We start from the raw sequence: 26,518 nt of genomic DNA, 5'->3' as shown, positions 1-26,518 counted from the left end.
CTAACACCTACTCTTCTGAAAATGAGGTTGATGATAATAATGCCTGCCTCACAGGGCTACAGGGGGAGTGGGTGGGGGATGAGTTCACACATGCCGTGTGCTCAGAACAGTGTGGGAGGCAGAGGAACACTCACCTGACAGATGAGAAACTGGGGCATAGAATGTGGAAATGGTAGAGTTAGCATTTGCCCTCAGGTCAGCTGGCCTCCAGGGCCTGCACTCATGAGCACTGGACGGTGTACCTCCTGGGAGGGTGGGCAGTGGATACTGGCCAGGCAAATGATAATGGGTACGGCCTTGGTGAGGCCTGGGCTCGTGACCAAACAGGGCCCAGGCCAGATCAGGGTACAGGATCTGGGAAGCCATTCAGCAGAGCGGAGAAGCTGGGCTGTCTCGGGAGCTGTCAGAGGGCTGCTGGGGCCCGAGGTCTCAGATTCCCAGCCCAGGAGAGAGGCCTCCACCAGACGCGCTTTACCAGCTGCTCAGGGGCCTCCACCCCTCAGAGCTCCTTAGACCCACCAGGACTAGCTGCCTCGCCCCGCCCACCGTGATCTCTGACCTGGCTCCCCTAAAGAACCTGTACCCCTTTAGCAAGGGTCCCAGCGCCTCTTCCACCTACAAAACTTAGGAAGGAATTAAGACAAACGAGTACTCAAATCAATTAAGAAAATTACATCTGCTGCGGGCATCTTGAAACACCTGCTGTGGGCCCACAGGAGGAAAAGGCAGCACTGGAACTCAGCACCCTCGGTGGGGAAATGGGGGCTCAGACACAGCTAATATGTAGCCCAGTGACACAGCTAATATGCAGCAAGTCCGGGATTTGCATGCGCATCCACCAGACACGGGCGTCCGAGTGCTGGCCTCTCTGACACGTGGCCTCTTGGAACAATGACCCAGCTCATAAAAGTTACAAAAAAAAAAAAACTTTCACCAAAATCTTACCGGATTTGCAAAAGCATTTGGTACAACAGGGCAGATGCTCATCCCGTTTTAACAGATGAGAAAAACGGGCTCGAGATGGAAAAGAATTGCCAAAGCCAGAAAGCACCAAAGCCACCCAGAACCCAGACCTCAGACTCAGGAGTCTGGGCTCCAGGACTCTGTCTACAACACAGTGCTGCCCTGAGAAAAGCCCCCTTCAATCAAGTAAACACAGCATCCATCAGAGGGTCCCAGGGTGGGTGCAGGCACGAATGTAAATATTGCTGATCCCGACGTCAGCCGCCTCTGGACTTTGGCTGTGGCGTTCCCACAGTCGTTGCCCTGCCCTGTGTGGGTCCCTGCTGTCCATCTAAGCACCCACCCACAGACCTCACCCCAACCAGGGTCTGGGCCTACTCCCATATGGGGGGGGGGGTGTGTCAGAGAGGGCTCTGAGTTCTGGGAGCCAGAGCTTTATAGCATACACGTGTCCAAAGGGGAAGTGCAGATTAATGCAAGAAGGTATCGGGCCTTTCAGGCCCTGAGACACAAATGCTCTGAAAAGAGAAAGGGAATGGCAGGTGCTCACCAGAAGCGGGGAGGGGGCTCAGCTTGGCTCTGAAACAGGAGTTTCTGTTCTCACAGAACAAAAGTGAGTGACAGACCTAAGGTCCATTCAGCCACTGACCTATGCCAGCCCTGTGCCCACTTCCCAGAGACCATGACCCAGAGCACGGCAGACATTGGCCATGCCAGTTGCAGAGTGGAGGGCAGCACCCCCAGGCACACAGGAACCTGTGAGTGCTGACGTGGCCTCTCCGGAGAGGCTGACGGCTTTCGAGCCCACCGAGCCTCTGAAGGAATTCTACCGCCCCCAAGTGCACCGACAGCCCGAAGCCCAGACTGAGTCCCTGATCCCAACCCCTGACAGCCTCACATCACATCGGCGAGAAGCCCCACAAACAGGGGACCATGACAATGTGACTGGGGACCTAGAGGCCTGGGGACCATGACAATGTGGCTGGCTCAGTGCTGGCAACCCTTCCCTCTGGAGCCAGAGCTCAAGGTGTGGCTGGACCAAAGGCAGCTGTGGGGACTGTGGTCTTCCTGCTTCAAGAACAGCCCAAGAAGGGCAGAAATAACCACAGGGTGAAGGCGGTGACAGGAAACCCTTTTTCCTCCCTGTAGCTGCCCCATCTCCCAATCTGCACGTTCATCCTTTGCCCCCACCTTCCTTTCCTCTCTCTCCAGTATCTCAGCCTCGTTCCCCAAGATTCCATACCCTTCGGGGCTACTTCCTCCCTCCTTCCCTCCAGCTGCTGGAGCCAAGGGTCAGGCGGGCCACGAGAGACCCCAGCAACGCACAAGGTGGCCTCTCCAACACCAGCTTTTAGAGGAAAGAGCCTTCCCTGGGAGTCAGGTAAAACTTCACAAGGCTCAGGAAGGTCTGCAGAGGCCTGCCTGGGTTTGGGGAGACTCAGGGAGGGTGGCCCCTTTCAATGTCTATAGAGGTTCCTCCCTCCTGGCAGGGATAAGGGCTCCAAGAGGTGGGTTAATGCAGCTCCTGTGTTGGGCCCCATTGCTGGGCAAATGGGAGCAGGGATCTCTCCCCCAGGGCGTCCCTCTCTTCTCTAAAACAATGTCCCAGCCCTCACACCTTCCACCCTGCTTAGCCAAACCCACTGTTCCTACCCAGAGGGGAGCTCTTTGTTCTCAGGGCCAAAGAAGGGAGGTGACCACCTTGGTCTTTGTTGGGGGGTCTATTTTTACTAGTCATGCTGCCACCTCCATATTTTGCTCTATGACCTTGGGCTAGTCAATCTCCATTCTGAGCCACAGCTCTCACATCTGTAAAATGGAGGCACCGGACACATGCATTTTAGCTCCGAACCAGGATTTTCCTGAATCAGAGCTATGGGAGGGAATCATTTGGGGGAAGGCAATTAAGAATTCCTGCACTGTCTGCAATAGCCCCTCCCTCTCCGCCACTTTCCACCAAGGTCTGGTGGAGAGCCAAGGATGGGCCAGGATGCTCTTGGTTGGGTACTCCTCCGCTGCCCACTGCATCCCGGTCAGTCCTCTTCCTGACCCCACCAGACATGGGTACATCTCCAAGGTTCTGTGGCCTGGTTTACCCCTAGAGTTCTACTAGCCAGGCCAGAAGTCTGGTATCATCCTGGATTCCTCCATCTCAATAGTCACTGTGTCCTTCTATAATCCATCCTCTGGCTACTCCCAAATTTCAGGCCACCAGCATCATCTGGACAATTCTTCCTACAGCCTTTGACCTCCCATCCCTCTTCCTCAGGGCTGCCAGGCTGACCTTTCTACCTGACTAATCCAACTGGTCACTGACCAGCAAAGAGCCGACAGTGGATAAACTTGACCACGTTCAAGGTTCTCTGTGAACTGGCCCCAGCCCACGGGTCTGGCCTCATGTCCTGTGACATCCCCCAGACCAACTATCTACACTCCACGCACAAGAACCACATATATACTCGAACATGGTTGCACCTCACATGCCCATGGCTCCTTGAACACTGTTCCCCTACCTGGAGTGCCCCTTACCACACTAGGCATTCAGAAACTCCTGTCTCACCGTCATCTCTTAGCTCAGAGGGACCTTTCCCCTGAGATCATCCCAATGCCCCAGAGCAGACAGGGCCTTCCTTCTCCAAGACTTGTCCAGCCTTTTGTGCAGCCCCAGCCCTACAGTGATGGGGAGGGTCCCCATCTCATACCTGGAGCAACCCAATGGCAGACCTTTTAGCTCTAGATCCCCAGCACCTAGCATGGTGGGCACTGGGTAGCACTCAAAGTGTATTTTATGAAGAAAGGAAGAAAAGAAGGAGAGGAAGAGGAGGAGGGAGGAAGGGAGACCAGGGCTGCTGGCGGGTGGCCTTTACTTGGCCCCATCGGTCCCTTATCCAAGCCCCAGAGGGCAGCTATAAGATCACCCTTCCAGCCACGGTGCCCCAGGTCCCTGTGGACACAGTGGTACCTGAGAGTAAGAGACGGCCTGGCCTAAGACCTCACAGCCCTGGGGGTGGCCCTCGCTGCTCCCTCGGTACTCCTGGCAGCACCAGGCAGTGCTCACTCAGAAACAGCCAAGAAGCCAGGCAGCCAGGTGTGTCCGGAACACCGAGGAACCAGAGCCTTATCTGACCATCTTCCCTGGAGGCAGCAGGGGAGCGTCCACCAGCCCCCAGCCGCCCACTGCAGGTCTACGAGGAGGAGACTGCAAGGAGGAGATGCCGGAAGCCGTGTGCCTGGCTGTCTCCCAGCCAGTCCCGGATCCAGGCAGCAGGGGGATGAGCCCCTCCAACTCGTTTGCATAAACCGTTTATAGCAGCACATTCAAACCCACGCCTTCCAAGAAGAAAAGAGCCCACTGCCTTTGCCTCTGGCTTCCTGGTCTGTCGTTTTTTCCTTCTCTTTCGTTTTTTATTTTAACGGCAGGAAGCTGTGCTCGGGAGAAATCACTACCCTGTTCGTGGCAGCACAGAAGCTACCCTTTCCCTCCAAAATGAAGGAGGAGGATGAGCAACCATCCTTCAGGTGTCAGCGACTTAGAGTTCGCAAAGTCTAGGGGCATCTGTGAGTTCATTCAATCTTCCCAGGAACGGCAGGAGGTGGCTACTGCCAGCCCCCCCCCCCCCCTCACAAATGAGGAAACAGGCTCAGAGGCTGTGCCTTGCGCCGGCCACACAAAACTGGTGAGTGACCATAAGGAACATGGTGGCTGCCTCCCCAGCATCCATTCTACTCCAAGGTGAGAGTTCTCCACCCTGGCTGCACATTAGCATCACCTAAGGACGTTACCAAATTACCGATGCTTAGTTCCCATTCCAGACCAATTAGCACAGAAACTCTGAAGACAGGGCCCAGGCATGGATGTTTCTAAAAGCATGGTTTCTAAAACGAGGTGGTTTCTAATGTGCAGCCAGGGTTGTAATCCACTGGTATAAACTGATCACAAGGGTTTCATTCCCTTTGCCAGTGATCGGATCAAGAACGGCCATGTGGCCCACTTTTGGCCGGTGATGTTTAGTGGAAAACCAGCCAGACCCCTCTGAGAAAGAGGCACGAGAGAGTGTTCTTCTTCCTCTAGGTACTGTCGTGTCCGGTTGTGATTCCTGGCACTGTCATGGCCGTGTCACTACTAGTCCAGAAGGAAGCCAACCCATGGATGGCAGAGCACAGAGATGGCAAGTACCTCCCCCTTGACTACATCCTTGCCCACCAACCCTGAAATCTACCCACCCCTGGACTGCCTGTGATCTGGGATAGTATGGCTCCTCACTGTTTAAGCCAACCCAGGTCAGCACTGTTACTTGCAATGACAGCCCTAGAGAGAGCACTCGCCTTCCTCATCCTCCACCCCAGTCAACCCCCTTAGGTGTTCCAGCACAGGAAGCACACTTGACTGAGGGCCCCAGCTCTGGAACTCTGAAATCCATCCCAGTGTTTGCTCCAAGACCAGGCTTCCCACGGCTGCTCCCAGCCAATGACTGAGTGGGGCAGGGATATAAGCCCTCTGATCAGCAACGATGACTTGGCCTTGAGGACTCCCCAAGGGTCTTGCAAAACTTTCCTTAGAAATGCATTGCGGTCTACCAGCAATAGCACTGCTAGGAATTTACCCAAGGGATACAGGAGTGCTGATGCATAGGGGCACTTGTACCCCAATGTTTATAGCAGCACTTTCAACATAGCCAAATTATGGAAAGAGCCTAAATGTCCATCAACTGATGAATGGATAAAGAAATTGTGGTTTATATACACAATGGAGTACTACAGGGCAATGAGAAAGAATGAAATATGGCCCTTTGTAGCAACGTGGATGGAACTGGAGAGTGTGATGCTAAGTGAAATAAGCCATACAGAGAAAGACAGATACCATATGGTTTCACTCTTATGTGGATCCTGAGAAACTTAACAGAAACCCATGGGGGAGGGGAAGGAAGAAAAAAAAAAGAGGTTAGAGTGGGAGAGAGCCAAAGCATAAGAGACTCTTAAAAACTGAGAACAAACTGAGCGTTGATGGGGGGTGGGAGGGAGGGGAGGGTGGGTGATGGGTATTGAGGAGGGTACCTTTGGGGATGAGCACTGGGTGTTGTATGGAAACCAATTTGACGATAAACTTCATATATTGAAAAAAAAAAAAAGAAATGCATTGCGGTCTAAAATATTTCCATCAAGCTTTCTTCCTTATCTTTCTTCTTACTCAGGGACACTTGCACTGAGGTCTGCTGACCCACCCAGATTCTCTCCACTTCTTCCCTATTTTTCCTCACACAGGTATTTCCTGAGATAATTTTTAAAATAAGTTTGCATGTTTAATCCTCTCCTGATGTCTGCTTAACTGTTTAATACATGACCCACCTAAAACTTGACCTTCACCACTTCCTGCCTGGATCACCATGAAGGCCTCCTAAATGGCCTGTCCACCTTTGAGTTCCCTCCACCCCATCCCAACCCTTCCTACACAAACCATGCTACTCAAGAACCTTCACTTATTTCTCTACTCAAGAACCTTCCCTACTCAAGAACCTTCACTTATTTCTTACGCCATCAAGTTTAATTTCCCCAGCCTTTCTTTACAGGCATTGCTGACTCTGACCTGCCCCACAAGCCAACCCTGGCTTAAGACTGAAATGCATCCCTGTTGCTTCATGTACATCCCTGTAGAGCTTCCCCATAAGGGACAATGCTGGCTATCTGCAGGGCAGAAATGACTGGCATGGTCCATGCCCAGTGAACACTGAAACTACCCTAAATCTGATCGCTAACTCTACCCATTTCCACAGATGCTCCCCAGTGACAAAGCTTCCCTCAGTGGAATATTTACCAAGAGAAATACAGTTTCCATAGAAACAACCCTCCAGCAGCGAGAAGTGAATCCTCTCAAAGACTGTTACAATAACGAAAATTATTCACACAGTATGAAAAGGAGGGTAATAAAGGTGAAGATAGTTGTAATGGTGGAGGAAACAGTAGTGACAAAGGTAAGCACGAAACGCAGAAACGCAGAAACAAAAACTTTTCTAACAGTATGATCTCAATGACATAAATACGTATGCAGTAGAAATGACTTCCCCCTGACCCGCTGCCTTATTAGCCAAATTCCTTTAAGAATTGCATTTGATAGCTAGTTACAAAAACCAGAAATGACATGGATTTGTTAAACACTTAAGGTGTCTTCTCTCACATAGAACAAGTCTGTAAGTACGTAGTCCAAGCCCAGTGTATCCGTTCTGTAGTCATCAGGGACCCAGGCTTCTTTTATCTTTCTACCTCCCATTCCACATGCCACTTCAAGTTTGCTTCATGATTCAGGATAGCTGCTGAAGCTCCAGCCACCTTGTCCACATTCCAAGCAGGAAGAAGGAGGTTCGTAGAAAACTAAAATCAAAGGACCTACACCAGCTATCTGCCCCTGCTTAAAGGAACCTTATTCAAAGTCTACCCAACAATTCAAATTTATACTTACTGACCAGAATGTAGTCACATGGCTACCCCATGCTTCAAGGGAAGCTGGGATATGTAGTCTTTTCATTGGACACATCGCCATCGCAAATAAAAACAGGGTCCTCAGCTCTAATGATGAGCTCCATTCCCTCTGGCAAACATTATGAGTGATGCCCACAGCACAGAGAGTGTTCAAAACTGGTGGCGGTCTTTCCTGGTGTCCCTGGATGCCCTTCTGCTCCCTCCAATTGAACTGTATGCTCAATAAGAGAAGTTGTGTTGTCCCTGAGTTTGTTTACGACAGGTTGGTATGCCAGGAAACTATGTAATTTATTTCAATATTACATAAAAAGTACCAAAAGTCTCTTTTAAGAGAATGAAAAGACAAGTCACAGACCAGGTGAAAAGGACCGCAAAGTACATATCTAATAGAGAACCCAAAATACATAAGTCTCAAAACACTAAAATAAGAGGGGCGCCTGGGTGGCTCAGTCGATTGAGCCTCCGACTTCGGCTCAGGTCATGATCTCACGGTTCGTGAGTTCGAGCCCCGCATCGGGCTCTGTGCTGACAGCTCAGAGCCTGGAGCCTGCTTCGGATTCTGTGTCTCCCTCTCTCTCTGACCCTCCCCTGTTCATGCTCTGTCTCTCTCTGTCTCAAAAATAAATAAACATTAAAAATAAAAAACAGAAAAAAAAACAAAAAAAGTATATTTATAAAAAAAAAAAAACACTAAAATAAGAAAACAAACAACCCAATAAGAAATAATGGGCCAATGAGAAAGGAGGGAACCCTGCTATGTTTATGCTAAGTTGGATGAACCTTGAACGCATTATGCTAAGGGAAATAAGACAGAAAAAAATATATATATATAGTACTGTATATTATATGTGGAATCTAAAATAGTTAACTCAAAGAAGCAGAGAGTAGAGTAGTGATTGCCAGGGGGTGGGGGAAATGGGGAGATATTGGTCAAAGAGTACAAACTTCCACGTATAAGATTAACAAGTTTGGGGATCTAGTGTATAACATGGTGCTTACAGCGAAAACCACTGTATTATATACCTGAATGTTGCTAAGAGAATAAATCTTAAGTGCTCTCACCACAAAAACAGAAATGGTAACTATGTGATGCGGTGGAGGTGCGAGCTTAAGCCAGGGTGGTGATCATTTTACAGATTATAAATGTATCAAATCAACACACTGTACACCTTAACCTTACACAATGTTACATGTCAATTATATTTCAATAAAGCTGGGAACAAATTTCAGCAGGCACTTCACCCAAGTAGATATACAGAGGGAGAATAAGCACATGAAAAAAGAAATGTTCAGAATCGTTCATCACATAGGGACATGCCAATTAAAACCTTGATGAGATACCACTACACATCTATTCGAATGGCCAAAATTAAAATGAATGACCATACCAAGTGCTGGTGAGAATGTGGAGAAATGGGAACCTTCATACTCTGCTGGCGAAAAATATAAATGGTACAACTATCTGTTTTGTCAGACTCTTTTATGTTAAACACATACCTACCATGTGACCCAGCCATTCCACTTCTAGATATTTAGAGAAAAGGAAATATTATATACAGATGTTCTTAACAACGGTATTTGTAATAATATAAAATTGAAAACAACCCAAACGTCCATCAGCAGGTGAACAGATAAACAAATTGTACATCCATACCATGGAATACCACTGAGGAAAAAAAAAAGTGTTAATACATACCACAATGCGAATGAATCTCAAAATAAGTGAGTAGGAGAAGCCAGAGGACAAGAATGTACAGGCTGTAGGATTCCATTCATACAGAACTCTTTAAAAAGGCAAACTAAGCTACAGAAACAGAGAGCAGATGAGTGGTTACTTCAGTACAGGGAGGGGGCAGGAAGGAACAGGAGAGACGGTTTACAAAAGGCACAAGGGAGGTTTTGAGCTTGATGGAAGCGTTCATTAACAGGATGGTGCTGATGGTTTCAGATATATATGTCAGTCAAAAAACATCAAAATTGTACGTTATAAACATGTACAGTATGCTGCATGTCAATTATACTCCAATAAAGCTATTTTTAAAAACCATTAAATATGAGTGTGAGAGGAGGGGATGAGGAAAGAAAATTATAGGTTTTTTGGTGAAAACCAAGTTGAGTCAATTCCTCAAAAAATTAAAAACAGAATTACCATTTCATCCAACAGTCCCATTTCTGGGTACATACCCAGAAGAATTGAAAGCAAAGTCTGAAAGAGATATTTGTGCACCTACGTTCACAGCTGCATTATTTACAAGAGCTGAAAGACAGAAACAATGTTAAGTGCCCATCCACAGAAGAATGGATAAACAAAATGTGATATATAGATACACACAAGATGGAATATTATTCAGCCTTCAATAAGGAAATTCTGCTTCATGCTACACCATGGATGAGCCTTGAGGACATTGTGCTAAGTGAAATAAGCCAGTCATGAAAGGACAAATACTGTGTGAATCCCCTTATACAAGGTACCTAGAGCAGTCCAATTCATAAGGACAGGAAACAGAATGGTGGTGCCAGTAGCTGGAGGCAGGGGGAATGAGGAGGTATTGTTTAATGAGTACAGAGTTTCAGTTTGGAAAAATGAAAAAAGTTCTGGAGATGGACCGTGGTGATGGTTGCAAGACACTGTGAATGTACTCAATGCCAATATACTCTACACCTAAAAATGGCTAACAAAACAAAAACAAAGTAAATTGAGTGCTTTGAAAGGGTGCATTAAAAGCTAGTCCCCCCAAAAATGCTGTCAAATCACATGCAGGCAAGAAAACTGCATAATACTCTCTAATAAGGAAATTAAGAAAACAATCCCATTTACAATGACATCAAAAAGAACAAAACACTTCAGGATTTAAACAAGGAGGTGAAAGATCAGTACAGTGAAAACTACAAAACATTGATGAGAGGAACTGAAGACACAAATAAATGGAAAGATATCTCATGTTCATGGATTGGAAGAATGAATACTGTTAAGATGTCCATACTACCCAAAGTAATCTACAGATTCAATGCAATCTGGTGCTGGGATAAAAACAGACATAGAGACCAATGGAACAGAAAAGAAAGCCCACAAATAAATCTAAGCATTGATGGTCAACTGATTTTGACAAGGATGCCAAGAACACACAATAGGAAAAAGAGAGCCTCTTCTTAAGCTGTATTGAGAAAACTGGATGTCTACATGCAGAATTAGGAAGTTGGACCACTGTATCACACCAGATACAAAAATCAACTCAAAATGGGTTAAAGACTTAAGCATAAAACTTGAAACTATAAACGTGCTGGAAGAAAACATAAGGGAAAAGATTGACATCGGTCTTGACAATGATTTCTTGGATACGATCCCAGAAGCACAGGCAACAAAAACAAAAATAGACAAGGGGGATTGCATCAAACTAAAAAGCTGCTGCCCAGCCAAGGAAGCAATCAACAGAGTGAAGAGACAACCTACAGAATGGGAGGAAATATTTGCAAACTATTCATCTGATAAGGGGTTTACATCCAAAATATATAAGAAACTCAAACAACTCAATAGCAAAAAAACCAACCAAACAAAACAACTGGATTAAAAAAAAAAAATGAGCAATGGACCTGAATCATCATCACTTTCCCAAAGAAGACATCTAAATGACCAACAAGAATATGAAAAAGTGTTCAACATCACTCATCATCAGGGAAATGCAAATCAAAACCAAAATGAGATATCACCTCACCCCCATCAGATGGCTAGTGTCACAAAGACAAGAGATAACAAGTGCTATCCAGAATGTGGGAAAAAAGGGAACACTTGAACAATGCTGGTGGGAATGTATATCCGTTATTTTTCAAGTATGGACGTTTCTCAAAAAATTAAAAATAGAACTACCACATGATCCAGCAATCCCACTTCTGAGTATATATCCAAAGGAAATAAAATCACTATCCCAAAGAGATATCTGCTCTCCCATATTCACTGTAGCACTATTCACAAAAGCCAAGATATGGAAACAACCTGAGCGTCCATCTACAGATGAATGGATCAAGAAAATGTGGTATATACCCAAATGAAATATTATTCAGCCTTAAAAAGGAAGAAAATTCTGCCATTTCGGACAACGTGGATGAACCTGGAGGACATTATGCTCACTATAACAGACCAGACAAAGACAAATCTTATATATGTGTGCATATACATATATATATATATATAATCAAATTTACATATATATAACTAAATTTACATAAATATATATATATATATATATAAATTTGTCTGTCTCTGTGTGGAGATATATATATACATACACACACACACACACACACACACACACACACGCTAAATAAGTCAAATTCATAAAAGCAGAAAGTAGAGTGGTAGTTGCCAGGGGCTAAGGGGTGGGGGAAATGGAGAGATGTTAGCCAAAGGGTATATTACTCATAATAATTTAAGTAACAAACTGGTTTTTTAAATTTAATGCTTATTTATTTTTGAGAGAGAGAGAGAGACAGAACAGGAGTGGGGAGACACAGAATATGAAGCAGGCTCCAGGCTCTGAGCTGTCAGCATGGAGCCTAATGCAGGGCTCAAACTCACAGATGTTAGATCATGACCTCACCGGTTAAGTCTGACTGGTTAAGTCAGACATTTAACTGCCTGAGCCACCCAGGCATCCCAGTAACAAACTGTTTTTAAAGCATCTGTTGCTGGTGGTAGTTGTAGATTTTAACATGGTGATCAAGGGGCATCTAGCTGGCTTAGTGGGTACAGGCTTTTTCTGGACGATTTATTTTAAAAATGTAGACATCTCCGCAGCTCTTCCTGCCCATGGGTCCTGTCCCCGTGCTTTAATCAAATCACCTTTTTTGCACCAAAAAAAAAAAAAAAATGTAGACATCCCCAGACTCCCCACCCATAATCCTTGCCACACCCCATGATTTATTTCTCTCCATAGCACTTATCACCATCTGACATCCCATATGTCATCTTTTTTTTTAGCCTGTCTCTCCTAAGAATGTAACTCCATGAGATAGAGAATTTGTTCACTGCTATACCCTATACGCCAACAACAGTGCTTAGCACATAGTAGGCACTGAATAAATAGTTGGAAGGAAGTAAAGAAGGATGCAAGGAAAGGAAGAGAAAGGAAAAATCTAATACTCTAAACACATATAGGATCATACTTGCACACTAGGCATACCACACAACTTGCTTTTTTCTCTAAACAATGTGATGGACGTTTTTAGCAACAGTACCTCATAATATTAAAAGTTGCAAAGTCATCCTGTGTATAGAGGTGCTATCATGGACTTAACCCACTCCCTCCTTCTTGAAAGACTGCATGGACAGTAAGTGGGGAAAGGACCACAATGAGGTGCCTCCCCAGTGCACTTGGCTTTCCTTGTCTGTCGTCCAAGAAATCAACTGGTCATGAGTCAGAGCATGCAAAGTTACCCTCAAGAGGCAAAACAGCCCCAGTAAAAGAGACTTGACTGGAGGTATTAACAAACCTTAAGATGCATTAATTGGATGCCAAGGTATTACGGAAAAGGGGGTGTCCCTGAGGCAAACTGTGGTGGGGCCCATAGGGAAATGATGCCTTAGGCTGGCCCAGGTGTTGGGTCCACCTGTTGATGAAGTGGTCTGGACAGAGTTCAGAGCCCAAGCATATTAAATCCTCAGACTGTGGGGGCGCCTGGGTGGCTCAGTCGGTTAAGCGTCCGACTTCGGCTCAGGTCATGATCTCACGGTCCGTGAGTTCGAGCCCCGCATCGGGCTCTGTGCTGACCACTCAGAGCCTGGAGCCCGCTTCAGATTCTGTGTCTCCCTCTCTCTCTGACCTTCCTCCGTTCATGCTCTATCTCTCTCTGTCTCAAAAATAAATAAAACATTAAAAAAAATTTTAAAAAAATCCTCAGACTGTGGCCTCAGCTCCCCTCCCCACTGCCCCCCAGCCAGATGCCAGGTTCACCCAGCACACAAGTAGCTTCCTGCAGGGGGAGAAAATGGCAAGCAGTTGACACATTGTCCAGTCCATCTGACAGTACATTTCTCACTGAGAAGTAATAAATTGACTTCTGATTTGATTCTTGAGTTTTGCAGACTTAATTAGATGAGCCAGTAGCTCCCGGTCCTATCAACTCAGACAAGACACCTTGGAGATGGAATTTGGGGCCAGCTCAGCCAAGGACCACACATTAAGCAGGGGAGTGCTCCTGTATGAGCAGCAGCCTGCCCTGTCCCATTGCTCACTACCTTCACACTTCTGGTTATGAACAAGAAGTGCCTACTATTTACTGATGTTTTACTACAGACCAGGGCCTGAGCCACCCAAATTAATCCACACAATGACCCTGTGAAGTGGGAACTAGTATGCCTGCTTACCAATAAAGAAATCAAGGTTTGGAAGATGAAGGGGCTTGCTCAAGATCAAGACCCAAGTGCCAAGATTTGAGCCCAGACCTGACTCACTCTCAGGCAAGTGTTTCACAATGGATGGTCCACAGATCCCTCATATCGGTATCACCTGAGCTTCTTGTTTAAAAAAGCAGATCCCAGAAGCCCGCCCCCAGACTGACTAAGCCAGATTATCTGGAGGTAGGCCCCGGGAACCTGCATTTATACAATCTCCAGGCAATCCACAGGGTCAGTAAGGTCTGAAAACCACTTTGCTATGCCATATTGCAACCTCTAAACTCTACCCTCATGACCTCCATCAGCGTCTCTGGCCTGCTGCCTTTTCTTGGTTCTCCCTTACTCCTCATCCAACTCCTTCACAGTTTTGTTCTGTCCACCCTGGGATCCTTCATTCGCCTTCAAGGTTTAAGTGGCACCTACTGCTGACAACAGGTTGCAGCCATGACCTCCCCCATGCACTTTGAGCTCACACATGGAGCTGCTGACCCACCAGTCTCCCCGAGAATGCCTCAGTGCTCCTCTGGCATCCCAAAACTCAATCCAGCAGCTTCCCTGCCCCACCCAATCCTCCTCTCCTGCCTAGGGTCCTGATGGACTCCCCATCTTCCCAGCCACCTCAAAACCCAGGCACCATCTTGGATTCCTCCCTCTCCTTTAGCAGCCCCATCATTTGTTTATCAGTGCCACCAAGCACACCTGCTCAATGTGTCTCCAAATGTGTCCCTTCCTCTCTTTCACCAAACCTACAGTGCAGGCCTACGCATCCTTCCCCCAGCCAGCTACACTCCTATTGTAACTAGTCTCCCTGCTCCCACCTTGTCCCTTTTAAATCCACCCTCCACGGGGCAGCTGGACTGATCTACCTAAAAAGCACATTTAAAACCTTCAGTGGCTCCCATTGTCCAGAGATTCACTGGGCCCATGGGGACATTGTTCCTTACATCATCTCCATTCACTTCAATGCTCAATTTAATGTTTTGCTAGGGTGTGGTTTGCTCTTGGCAATGAGATGATCTTTTGTAAAACTGAGTGCCTTACCAACTGTCTAGACGCGGACGTTTAAGGTACCTTTGTAAACAGCCTTAGACGCTAGTACGTTAGTGCTAAAAGAGCAGTGAATGGAATGTTCATAGTAAGCAATGCAGCGTCTCCTGCCCTGATTTCCCCAGCACCAGGGCCTTCTTGGATTGCTCAGGCCTGTGCTTTCTAACATCTTTCTTTCCTTTTTCAGTCCCAGGAATTCCTACACTGGTCAGTTACAGCTTCCTACGTCCCAGCTGTGTGATCTTTGTGAAAAGAGTAAGTGAATAAATGAGAAGTTCTTTTTAAAGGATGTTAAACGGGGAACTCCCTCTAGAAAGAATATCTAAACAAGTGCTTGCAGTTTTTCCACTAGGGGCCCGGGACAGAGCAAAGAAAGCAAAGCCACAGGGAACCCCAAGGCCGGTCTTCGTAAGCTGTGCAGCTCAAAGTCAGCGGCCACCAAGCCTGCAGGCTTCCTGCCCCACTCCCCACTCTACTTACTGGGCTTGGGGTATAGACGTTTTGGGTATATGAGTTCATATCATCCTTGCAAAGACCCTCACTGCTCCCTGTAGAGCCCCAGGTTTTGAAGCCTGTGTGCTTAATTGGCAGCCCAGCTAATAAAGCATCAGAGTCAAGATCGAAATCCAAGGTCTGCCCCTAAAACTCATGCTCTTGCAGAGTTCTCTTGCAGAGAACTCATGAAAGGTCCACACCCCTCTTTACAAGGAAGGGAAACCTGGGCCAGAGAGGACCTGCTAGGTGAGCTGGTTCACACAGCCCATCACAGGTATGAAAAACTCCCTGACCTTGGTTCATCCAAGGCACACCCTGGGGCATACACAAAAAAGGCTGAGCCTCTCGGACAAGCGGGGAAGAAGAAGGTCAAAGAAGGCATCTGAGAGTCACAGCAATAGCAGCAGAGTCAGGACCAGAACGAGTTCTCCTGGACCCTCAACCACCTCTCCCTTCCCTCTCATCACCCTCTGCCTTCTGGCCCTTCCTCCTCCTCTCTCATGCCCCACCCCCCAGCTTACTGCCCCAGGCCTCTGTGTTTAGCTGCTAAGCCAGAAGCCTTGGAAGATCCCCAGACTGAAAGGCCACTTCCAGCCAGATTCATCAGCCCTCCCACCCACCCCTCGGCCCCACCCGCACAGCTCCCAGGCCAGAGGCGTCCTGGCACAGCACAGAGATCTGAGAGCCAGAGAGCCAGAACCCCTGCCTTCTAGACCTCCATCTGCTCCAACATGCCCTGGGACTCCGGGCAGGTCCCTTCTCCTCTCTGATCCTCAGTTTCTCCCCTGGAAAAGGGCAGTCCTGGACAACATGATCCCAAGCCCTCTCCATCCCTGAGGTATTAGGGGTGACTGACGTCCTAGGGCCAGCCTCTATGTCACAGACACCTTGGTGACCTTCAGAGAGGTCTTGCAGGCCACACCCTGAGGAGGGGGGCCCAGCAGGGCTTCCCTGAAGCCCCCACTGCCTCCCAGTGGAAAACAATGAATTTCATTCCAAATAAGGGAACTTACAGCAAAGTCCCCGCCATGCCCCAGTTCCGGCTGGTTTATGTTAGCTGCACAAGACTAAACAGACCTTCACATTCTCAGTATTAAGCACTAAAAATGAAAAAAAACGACTATTTGTCTCTGGAGCACGGGGCGAGGGAGAGGTCAGTGCTCCCTTGAGGCCCCTCGAGCAGACCTGGGGGGTACTGCTGGACTAAAGGAGGTGGGGGTGTTTGGGAAGGGTCACTGGGGAGGGAGAAGGTTTCAGCAGGCAGCAGTGTGGGATGGGGACAGGGTAACGGTGCCAAGGGGCGTGGGGCCTGCGGGGAGAGGGGGTAAGCAGTGCTTCGGGTCTGCAGAGGTGAGACTGTGAAGGGGAGCCAGGCAATGACAACATGGAGACAGGGAGAAAGAAAAACGCAGGAAGGACGGACAACGCAAGAAGACCCTAGAAGACTCCTTACCCCAACCGAAATGCCTGCCATGACCAGGAGGCTGGGAGGGAGGGAAAAGGGGAGGAAAGGGACCCCACTACTTCCTGAACAATACGGCACCTTGTTCCCCCAGCTATCACCTGCCTCCTGCAGTGTGGGCACCACAAACCCAAGATAAGAATTTAATTATTTACAAAACAGAGAAGCCTGAAGCAGGACAGCCTTCCTGTTTTCCCACATAGCACCCCACCCCAGCCTGCTTCCCAGCCTGCCCGAGGGCCCCACCTGCACCCCCCCCCCCATCACCTGGGCCTTCTCCTTTCACAAAGTGGTCCAACAACCCTGAGTGGCCGGCATCACCACTCCCATCCTGGAGGTGAATCAACTAGCACTCGGGGAGTGACATGACCTGCCCAGGGTCACTTGTCTGTGGATGGCAGAGCCAGGATCAGCGGCACCCACAGCTTGGGAACCCATCTTTAGCAAGACAGTCAGGGCCCCCACCCCCTCAGGCCACAATGTCATTGGCCAGCTTTGCCTTATTGCCATTCACGGGCAGCTCTGTCTTCTCTATCTGCTCCCTGCCCACCCCCGAGAGAAGGCCCATCTATTATCTATCCAAACTTCCCCATCATTCTTCAAAACAAATCTCTCCTCCTGGAAGCCTTTCCTGACTCCCCTCGGCCTCGCTGACCACCCTCCTCTCCTCTGACCTTTCTCGGCCCCAGTGATCACACAAGTGTTTTAAGGATGGGGGCACGTCTGTCCCCAAAGGCTGGCACAAGGCCTGGCACCTGCAAGGCACCCAGAGAATATCTGTGCTATGGGGGAATGAATAAATGAGCCAACAGCTCCATATTACTCTTACCTTTTCCCGTCTTGGCCCCTGAGCCTGGTGTTCAAGAAAGGTCATTTCAACAAAGAAAAGAGAATGGACTGTTGCGGCCCGGAGGGCCCGGAAAGAAGTCTGACTTCCCCAGAATCAGCCCACTCTTGCATTCATTTCAAAATATTTGTTGAGGCCCAGCGGCAGCAACACAATGGTGAGCACACAGGGGGTGAGAGACACTGACAGGCAAACAGGTCCTGACACCTAGTGTGATCAGTGCTCCCAGAGGAGCACAGGGCTGCAGTCAAAGAGAACAGCAGCCATCGAACCCAGCCGGGGTGGTCAGGGAAGGCTTCCTGGTGGAAGTGAGGTCGAAGCGGGGGCCTGAAGGTCGAGTCTAATGATGGTAACAATAACTAGTATTTATTATGCATTTATTACGAGTCAAGCATTATCTCCAATAAGGAATATGGAGAAGTTAAGCCTCTGGCTCCAGGTGGCACAGGCAGCAAAGACAAAATCTGACTCCAGAGACCGTTCCTCCACCACAGGGCCTCTACTCTGCCTGCCTTTCCTCCTCCCTCCTCACACCCTAGATTCCCTCAGATGCCCTTGGGGAACTCTAGAGGCCTGCTGGACCACACCAGAGTCCAATGTCTGGGTTGGGTTTCCTTTGCCCAGCGGGATCTCCAGGCCTCTCAGCCTGCCATGTACCTTGGCCAGGACCACACAGAAGGGGCTGGGGTGGCAGGGGGTAGTCCCTGCAGACCTAGACAGAGCACTCCCTACATTCGTGGGACAGACCTGGTGGTGGAGAAAACTCCCCCATCTTCTGAGGTGCCATAGGGAAGGGGCTCTGTCCTAAAGGGGAAGTTCTTCTGGAACACTGGAGAAATTTCCCGAGCTGGAAACTCCCTACACAGCCTCACCTGACAGCACGGCATCACTCACTGCTGTCTCACATTTGGGTAGAACAGAGGAGGACCTCTGAGACAAGAAGGTCCACCTGCAACAGAGGTGTATGGGGGCTAGGAAGCCACGTGGCAGGGACCCCCCATTCGAGGCCCACAGGCCAGCTCTGCGACCCTGGACAAGCGGGTACAGGCATCAGTGAAGATACCCTGGTCCACCCAACTGGACCTCAAGCTGCTCCTCCAGGAAGTAGGGCCAAGACCACCTGCCTCAGCAATCTCTACATGTGGAACAAGATCCGGGAGGGAAGAGGCAGGAGGGCTTTACAAAGCTGAAAGCCCCAGACAAACGTAATGGGCTTTTCTCTTCCCAGCAACTTCGGCTGTGTGAGAGGGGGAGCCACACTGGAGTAATAAGAGAAAGAAATGACAGGGGAGTTAGGGCAGTGGCCCTATATAGAAGCAGATATTTCTGAGCACACAACACTCTCCTTGCATCTCAGCTGCTCCCCAGAGCACGAGGGAGAGACTCAGGCCCCTTCACATCATGGTTCATGGTATGTCTGTACCTACCAACGGGGCTACGTGAGAACCGGCCCAGTAGGAAGGAAGCTGTTGGCCCAACTCAGCTGAGCTCCCTCCCTCCGGAGCCACACACCAAGCCCCAGGGACCCAGATTTAACATATCCCGCTCAGTGTGTGCTCCCTCTCCCCAGGGGCCCCTCAGCACAAGTTAAGATCCGATTGTCACTAATTGGACCAAGCTGACAGTGCCCAGGGCAGCTTGAGTGCTGTCATCATGGATCTGACTCACCAGGCAATGGCCATCGGTACCTATGGAGCCCACCATTAGTGTCATTTTGGGAGGATCAAGCAAGCTTGGATGGTACTTTGTGAGTCAACACCACTGCCTGGCCATGCTTCCAGCGGAGACCTAAAGCTTGCAAGTGATTTATCCTCGGCAGGGGCTGGGACCTGGGCCTCCTGAACATCAGCTCACGAGTCTATTGGCCCATTCCTCTGCTGCTGGTCCCAGAAAGTCTTCTCCAGAAGTGAAAAGGGGTTCTAGCTCTTCCTTTCCTCCCAGGGCACAAGACCTCCAGCCTGATAATCAAACCCCAAAGCCCAAGAAGGGAACCTTAACCCAATCATAGAATATGGAGCACCACAGTGGATTCTGGGCCCCAAGACTCAAAGCTCAACTGCAGGCATGAATCTGGGACCCTGCAGTGAAAACTCCCCTCCAGGAATGGAACTCTCACCCCAGCATGGACATGAGACCTCACAACAGGCACCTCAATACCAAGCCAGAATCTTGCCTACAAAAATGGCACCTTCAACCCCCCAAAATAGAGCCTGTGCTCTAGGAACTGAAACTTTGCACTAGACAGTAAACTTCCTCTTTCAGAACAAGCCCTAAATCTTGGGAAACTCTCTTCTCAACAACTGATCCAGACTCTTCTGGTATTTTGTTTCTTTTAACACACCCTCAACTCAGGGACTGGCTGAGGAAACCCTAACTCCCTAAAACAGTTTCCTTCACATTTTGCAGTGAAGGAACTGGAGGAATCTCATGCAATCAGAGCCCCAATTTGTAGGAGGGCCGCACCCTGCTGCAGAATCGTCCATGTGAGCGGCATTCTGGCCACTCATAGCCTTACCCCACCACTTCCTCCATCATCTTGGTTCCACACCAGGGTCGGGGTGTCTGGCTGGTTTCCTCAGACCCAGAGGATCTGCCAGCCTGCCCCACGAGATGGAAAACCCCCTCTGCACCTCTCAGGCCTGGCTAGGCTCTCTCTGCTCTGAAGAAAGGAGATTTCCTTTCTCATTATTCGTCCGGTCAGATTTTCTATTTCTTCATGATTTAGTCTTGGTAGGTTGTATGTTTCTAGGAATTTATCTGTTTCTTCTAGGTTATCCAACTTGTTGGCATATTATTGCTCATAGTAGTCTCTTGTGATCCTTTGTATTTCTCTGGTATATATTTGAGTCTTCTCTCTTTTTTTCCTAGTCTAGCTAACAGTTCGTTAATTTTGTTCATCTTTTCAAAAAACCAACTTTTACTTTTGTTGATCTTTTCTATAATCATTCTAGTCTTTACTGCATTTATTTCTACTCTGATCTTCGTTATTTCCTTCCTCCTACTAACTTTGGGCTTAGTTTCTTCTTCTTTTTCTAGTTCCTTGGGGTGTAAAATTAGGCTGTTTATTTGATATCTGTCTTTTTTCTTAACGTAAGCATTGATCAGCATAAACTTCCCTCTTAGAACGGCTTTTGCTACATCCTGCAATTTTGGTATGTTGTGTTTCCATTTTTGTTTGTCTCAAGATTTTTTTTTTTTTAATTTCCCTTTGGATTTCTTCTTTGACCCATTGGTTGTGCAGGACTATGTTGTTCAATCTACACATTTTGTAAACTTTCCAGTTTTCCTCCTGTCATTGACTTCTAGTTTCATAACACTGTGGTTGGAAAAGATACTTGAAATGACTTAAATCTTCAATATGTTAAGACTCGTTTTGTGGCTAACATATGATCTACCCTGAAGAATGTTCTGTGTGTACTTGGGAAGAATGTGCATTTTGCTACTGTTTGATGGGATGTTCTGTATGTCTCTTAGGTCCATTTGGTCTAAAGTGTAGTTCAAGTCCAATATTTCCTTATTGATTTTCTGTATGGATGATCTATCTATTATTGAAAGGGAGAACTGAGGTCCCCTATTATTATGGGATTGCTGTCTATTTATCCTTTCAGATCTGTTAATATTTGCTTTATCTACTTATGTGCTCTGATGTTAGGTGCATATATATTTACTATAGTTATTTTCTCTTGATAAATCAATTCCTTTATCATTTTATAATCACCTTATCTCTTATTAGTCTTTTTTTTAAGTTTATTTATCTTGAGAGAGAAAGAGCACTGGTGTGCGTGCAAGTGGGGGAGGGGCAGAGAGAGAGGGAGAGAGAAAATCCCTAGCAGGTTCTGTGCTGTCAGCGCAGAGCCCGATATGGGGCTGGATCCCATGAACTGTGAGACCATGACCTGAGCCAAAATCAAGAGTTGGACACTTAACTGACTGAGCCACCCAGCCACCTCACTTATTACAATTGTTTATTTAAAGCCTATTTTGTCTGATACTATCCCTGCTCTCTTTCATTTCCATTTGCCTGGAATATCTTTTTCCATCTTTTAACTTTCTGCTTAAGTGTATCCTGGAAGCTACAATGAGTCTCTTATACTTGGGTAGTTCATTGAGTCTTGTTTTTCTAACTATTCAGCCACTCTTTGTCTTCTGATTGGAGAATTTAGACTATTTATATTTAAAGTAATTATTGATAGACAAGGACTTACTATTGCCATTTTGTTCATTGTTTTCTGGGTATTTCATAGATCCTTTGCTCCTTTCTTCCTCTTTTACTGCCTTCCTTTCTGATTTGACAATTTTCTATAGTGGTATGTTTTCATCCCTTTCTCTTTATCTTTTGTGTATCTACTATTGGTTTTTGCTTTGTAGTTACCATGAGGTTTACATAAAACATCTTATCATAGTCTGTTTGAAGCTGATAGCTACTCAACTTTGTTCACATACAAAGGCTCCACACTTCTACTCCCCCCCCTTTATGTTTTTGACATCACAGTTTACATATTTTCATATTATATATCTACTAGCAGACTACTGTAATTATAGCTTTTTGAAATTCTTTTTGTCTTTTAACCTTTATATTAGAGTTGTAAGTGATTTATATACCATCATCAGAATATTCAAGTATCCTGAATCTGACCACATATTTACATTTACCAGGGAGTTTTATATTTTGATATGCTTTTATGTTACTAGTTAGTGTCTTTTTTTTTCAGCTTGAAGAACTCCTTTAGCATTTCTTGTAAGGCAGGTTTAGCGGTTGTGAACTACGTCAGCTTTTTTTTTCTGGGAATGTCTGTATCTCTCATTCGATTTTGAAAGATAGCTGTGCTGGGTAAAGCATTCTTAAATCTCCAAAGAAGTCCAAGACCAGATGGCTTCACTGGTGAATTCTACCAAACATTTACAAAAGAATTAATACCAATCCTTCTCAAGCTCTCTCCAAAAAAATGAGGAGGAAAGAACTGTTCCAAACCCATATTATGAGGCCAGCATTACCCTAATACCAAGGCCAGACAAAAATGCTACAAGAAAAGAAAGCATAGACCAATATCCTGATGAACATGGATGTAAAAATCTTTAACAAAATATTAGCAAACCAAACTCAACAGCACAGTAAAAAGGATCTTACACCATGATCAAGTGGGTTTATCCCTGGGATGTGAGAATAGTACAATATATGCAAATCAATAAACATGATATACCATATTAATAAAATAAATGATTTAAAAAATCATATGATCATCTCAATAGATGGATAAAAAGCATTTGACAACATCAGCATCTTTCCATGATAAACACTCAACAAATTAAGTATATATGGAATGTACCTCGACAAAATAAAGGCGACATACGACAGGTTCACAGCTAACATCATACTCAATGGTAAAAAGCTGAAAGCTTTTCCTCTAAGATCAGAAACAAGACAAGGGTGCCACTCTTGCCACTTGTAGTCAAAAATAGTGCCAGAAGTCCCAGCCAGGGCACTTAAGCAAGAAAAAAGAAATAAAAGGGATCCAAATCAGAAAGGAAGAAGTAAAATTATCTCTATTTGCAGACGACAAGATCTTATACATTGAAAAATCTAAAGACTCCACCAAAAAACTGTCGGATTGGTAAGTAAATTCAGTAAAGTTGCAGGATACGGAATCAACATACAAAAGTCAGTTGTGTTTCATTACACTAACAATAAAGTACCCAAAAAGTAAGGAAACAGCCCTATTTACAAAATATCAACAAGGATAAAATACTTAGGGATAAATTTAACCAAGGAGATGAAAGATCTCCATACTGCAAATATAAAACATTGATGAAAGAAATTGAAGAAGATACAAATAAGTGCAAAGATATCCCATATTCATTAACTGAAACAATTAATGTTGTTAAAATGTCCATGCTACTCAAAACAATCTACAGATTCAATGTAATCCCTATCATAATTCCAATGGCATTTTTCATAAAAATGGAAAACATAATCTCGGAATTTGTATAGAACCACAAAAGACCCTGAATAGCTAAATCGTGAGGGAGAAGAACAAAGCTGGAGGCATCACACTTCCTGATTCCAAATTATATTACAAAGCTATAGTAATCAAAACAGTATGGTATTGGCATAAAGACATATGCCAACAGAGCTCAACAGAATAAAATATTGCAGAAATAAACCTATGCACATATGGTCAACTAATTTTCAACAAAAATGCCAAGAATACACAATGGGGAAAAGATAAATGGTGTTGAGAAAACTGGCTATCCACAAACAAAAGAATTAAACTGGACCTTTATCTCACACCATATTAAAAAATCAACTCAAGGGGCGCCTGGGTGGCGCAGTCGGTTAAGCGTCCGACTTCAGCCAGGTCACGATCTCGCGGTCCGTGAGTTCGAGCCCCGCGTCAGGCTCTAGGCTAATGGCTCAGAGCCTGGAGCCTGTTTCCGATTCTGTGTCTCCCTCTCTCTCTGCCCCTCCCCTGTTCATGCTCTGTCTCTCTCTGTCCCAAAAATAAATAAACGTTGAAAAAAAAATTAAAAAAAAAAATCAACTCAAAATGGATTAAAGACTTAAATATAAGACCTGAAACTATAAAACCCCTGGAACAAAACGGGAAAAAAGCTTGACATTGGTATTGACAATTGACTGGTCTTGACTTGATTTTTTTGGATATGATCCCAAAAGCACAGGCAACAAAAGAAAAAATAAAAAAGTGGAACTACATTAATCAAAAAAAGTTTCTGCACAGCAAAGGAAACAACAAAATAAAAAGGCAACCTAAAGAATGGGAGGAAATATTTGCAAACCATCTATCTGATAAGGGGTTAACATCCAAAATATATAAGGAACTCTTACAACTCAATAGCAAGAAAATAATAATAGTAACTCAATTTAAAAATGAAGATTTGGGGCATCTGGGTGGCTCAGTTGGTTGAGCATCTGACCGGCTCAGGTCATGATCTCACAGCTCATGAGTTCGAGCCCCGTCGGGCTCTGTGCTGACAGCTCAGAGCCTACAGCCTGCTTCGGATTCTGTGTCTCCCTCTGTCTCTGCCCCTTCCCCACTCAAATTCTGTCTTTGTCTCTCTCAAAAATAAGTAAACATTAAAAATTTTTTTTCTTTTAATGAAGAGTCATTTTTCCAAAGACACACAAATGGCCAACAGGTACATGAAAGGTGTTCAACATCATTAGTCATCAAGGAAATACAAATCAAAACCACAATGAGAGATCACCTCACACTTATCATGATGTTTCTTATCAAAACGATAACAAATATTGATGAGGATGTAAAGAAAAGGGAACTTTTGTACACTGTTGGTGAGAATGTACGTTGGTACAGCAGTTTTGGAAAACAATATGGAGGTTCCTCAAACAATTAAAAATAGAACTGCCTATGATTCTCACTTCTGGGAACGTATCCAAAGGAAATGAAATCTCTATCTTGAAGAGATATCTGCACTACCTGCTATTTTACTTCTCGGCCCATATTCTTCCGCATTGTTTTACTGTATGGCCATCCATCCAGTCCCTCCTGCTTTCCCCTCCCTTGACAGTTTAATAATTTAATAAGTATTGAGCCCCAGGGTGAGGGTCTGGGGCTTTGATCTCAACTCTGGGAAAAACAGAGAAGCCTTGGCCTGTCCCAGCTGATTTATGGCCACCTTTCGCGGTTTGTGTGTGTATGCTGGGAGCAAAGAGCCACCTGAGAAAGCCTGGCTAGATCAGGACTGAAGGGCCCCGGCCCGGGGCCAGCAGAAGCCAGATGCACATCACACCACAGGTGCCAGGGCCCTGCCTCTGCCCACCCAGGAGCCACCTGTGACAGGCAGAGGGCGTATTAATTATTGATGGTGTCCCAGGTGGTAGAGATGGAGTTAAGAGCCCAGGGCCAGCCATGCCCCCTCACCTGTTTCCTCTCCTGGCTCTAAGACCTCAGGGATTGGGTGGGACACAGCACTCAAGGGAACACCCACCCCTGAACTCCCAAGAGGCCAGCCTCCCTGTGTATTCAAGCTCTTCCAAGCCAGGCCCCCACACCCCCAGAAGTCAGAAACCCCAGAGAGATGTCCACACAAGCAGCAACTCTGTATCTCCCTCTCCACCTCTAAATCTTCAAGCTGACGTCAATCTATTTGCCTCACTGCTCACTGCCCCACTCTGGCAGAAGCCACACCTGTCTCCTCCCCTGGAGGTCTGCAGCAGTCTCCCGCCCTGCCCCTCGCTTGCCCCTTGCTTAGAATTTTCTAAGATGTCTAAGTGACTCTGTCACTCTTCCATTTAAAGCCCTTCAACAATCTCCCTACGGACAGCACATAGCATAGCTGGGTCAAGCATCCATCCCCCTCAGCTGTCCCTCTGGAGTTTAATTCTGTCAACTCTGGAGACCATCAGCACCCTGCAAGGTCAGAGCCTTGAGACCACAGTACCACCTGGTCCAATCCTGCTGTAGGACCTTGGGCAAGTCACTTCCCCTCTCTGGGACTGAGAACCCCAGACCCAGGCTGACAAAGGAGGTAGGACAAAACAATCTCTACAGTATATTTGGGTTCTGATGTTCAAAGTCAGGGGGCACTGGTCCTTCCACCAGCCCCACATACACACCTGACCACCTGCCAGTCCTCTCCCCTCAGGGCAAATGTGTTCAAAGGAGCATTTGCTGGGAAGAGCAGGGAAAGAAAAGGAACAGAAAGCAGACATGGAGGAGAAAAGGGCTCCTCCTGTCAATACGGACTGATGTCTGAATTAAATAAAGGTGGACCATGGGCACCTCAAGGACAGACACGATGCCAGTATTCACCTCTCAGTCTCCACACCCAGCACCATGTCCATTGCCAAGAGGGCACCAAC

General features: G+C 46.6%; 1 protein-coding gene across 2 annotated transcripts in view; it reads right to left on the bottom strand.

The window, feature by feature from the left end:
- Positions 1 to 26,518, bottom strand: part of NEURL1 (neuralized E3 ubiquitin protein ligase 1) — a 79,010-nt gene that overhangs the window by 42,073 nt on the left and 10,419 nt on the right. The window lies entirely within an intron of this gene.

The sequence above is a fragment of the Felis catus genome, chromosome D2 (assembly GCF_018350175.1).
Source record: "Felis catus isolate Fca126 chromosome D2, F.catus_Fca126_mat1.0, whole genome shotgun sequence".
Taxonomy (NCBI): Eukaryota; Metazoa; Chordata; class Mammalia; order Carnivora; family Felidae; genus Felis; species Felis catus.
Note: the sequence above shows the minus strand (reverse complement) of the source record. Positions and strands in the feature narration are given on the sequence as shown.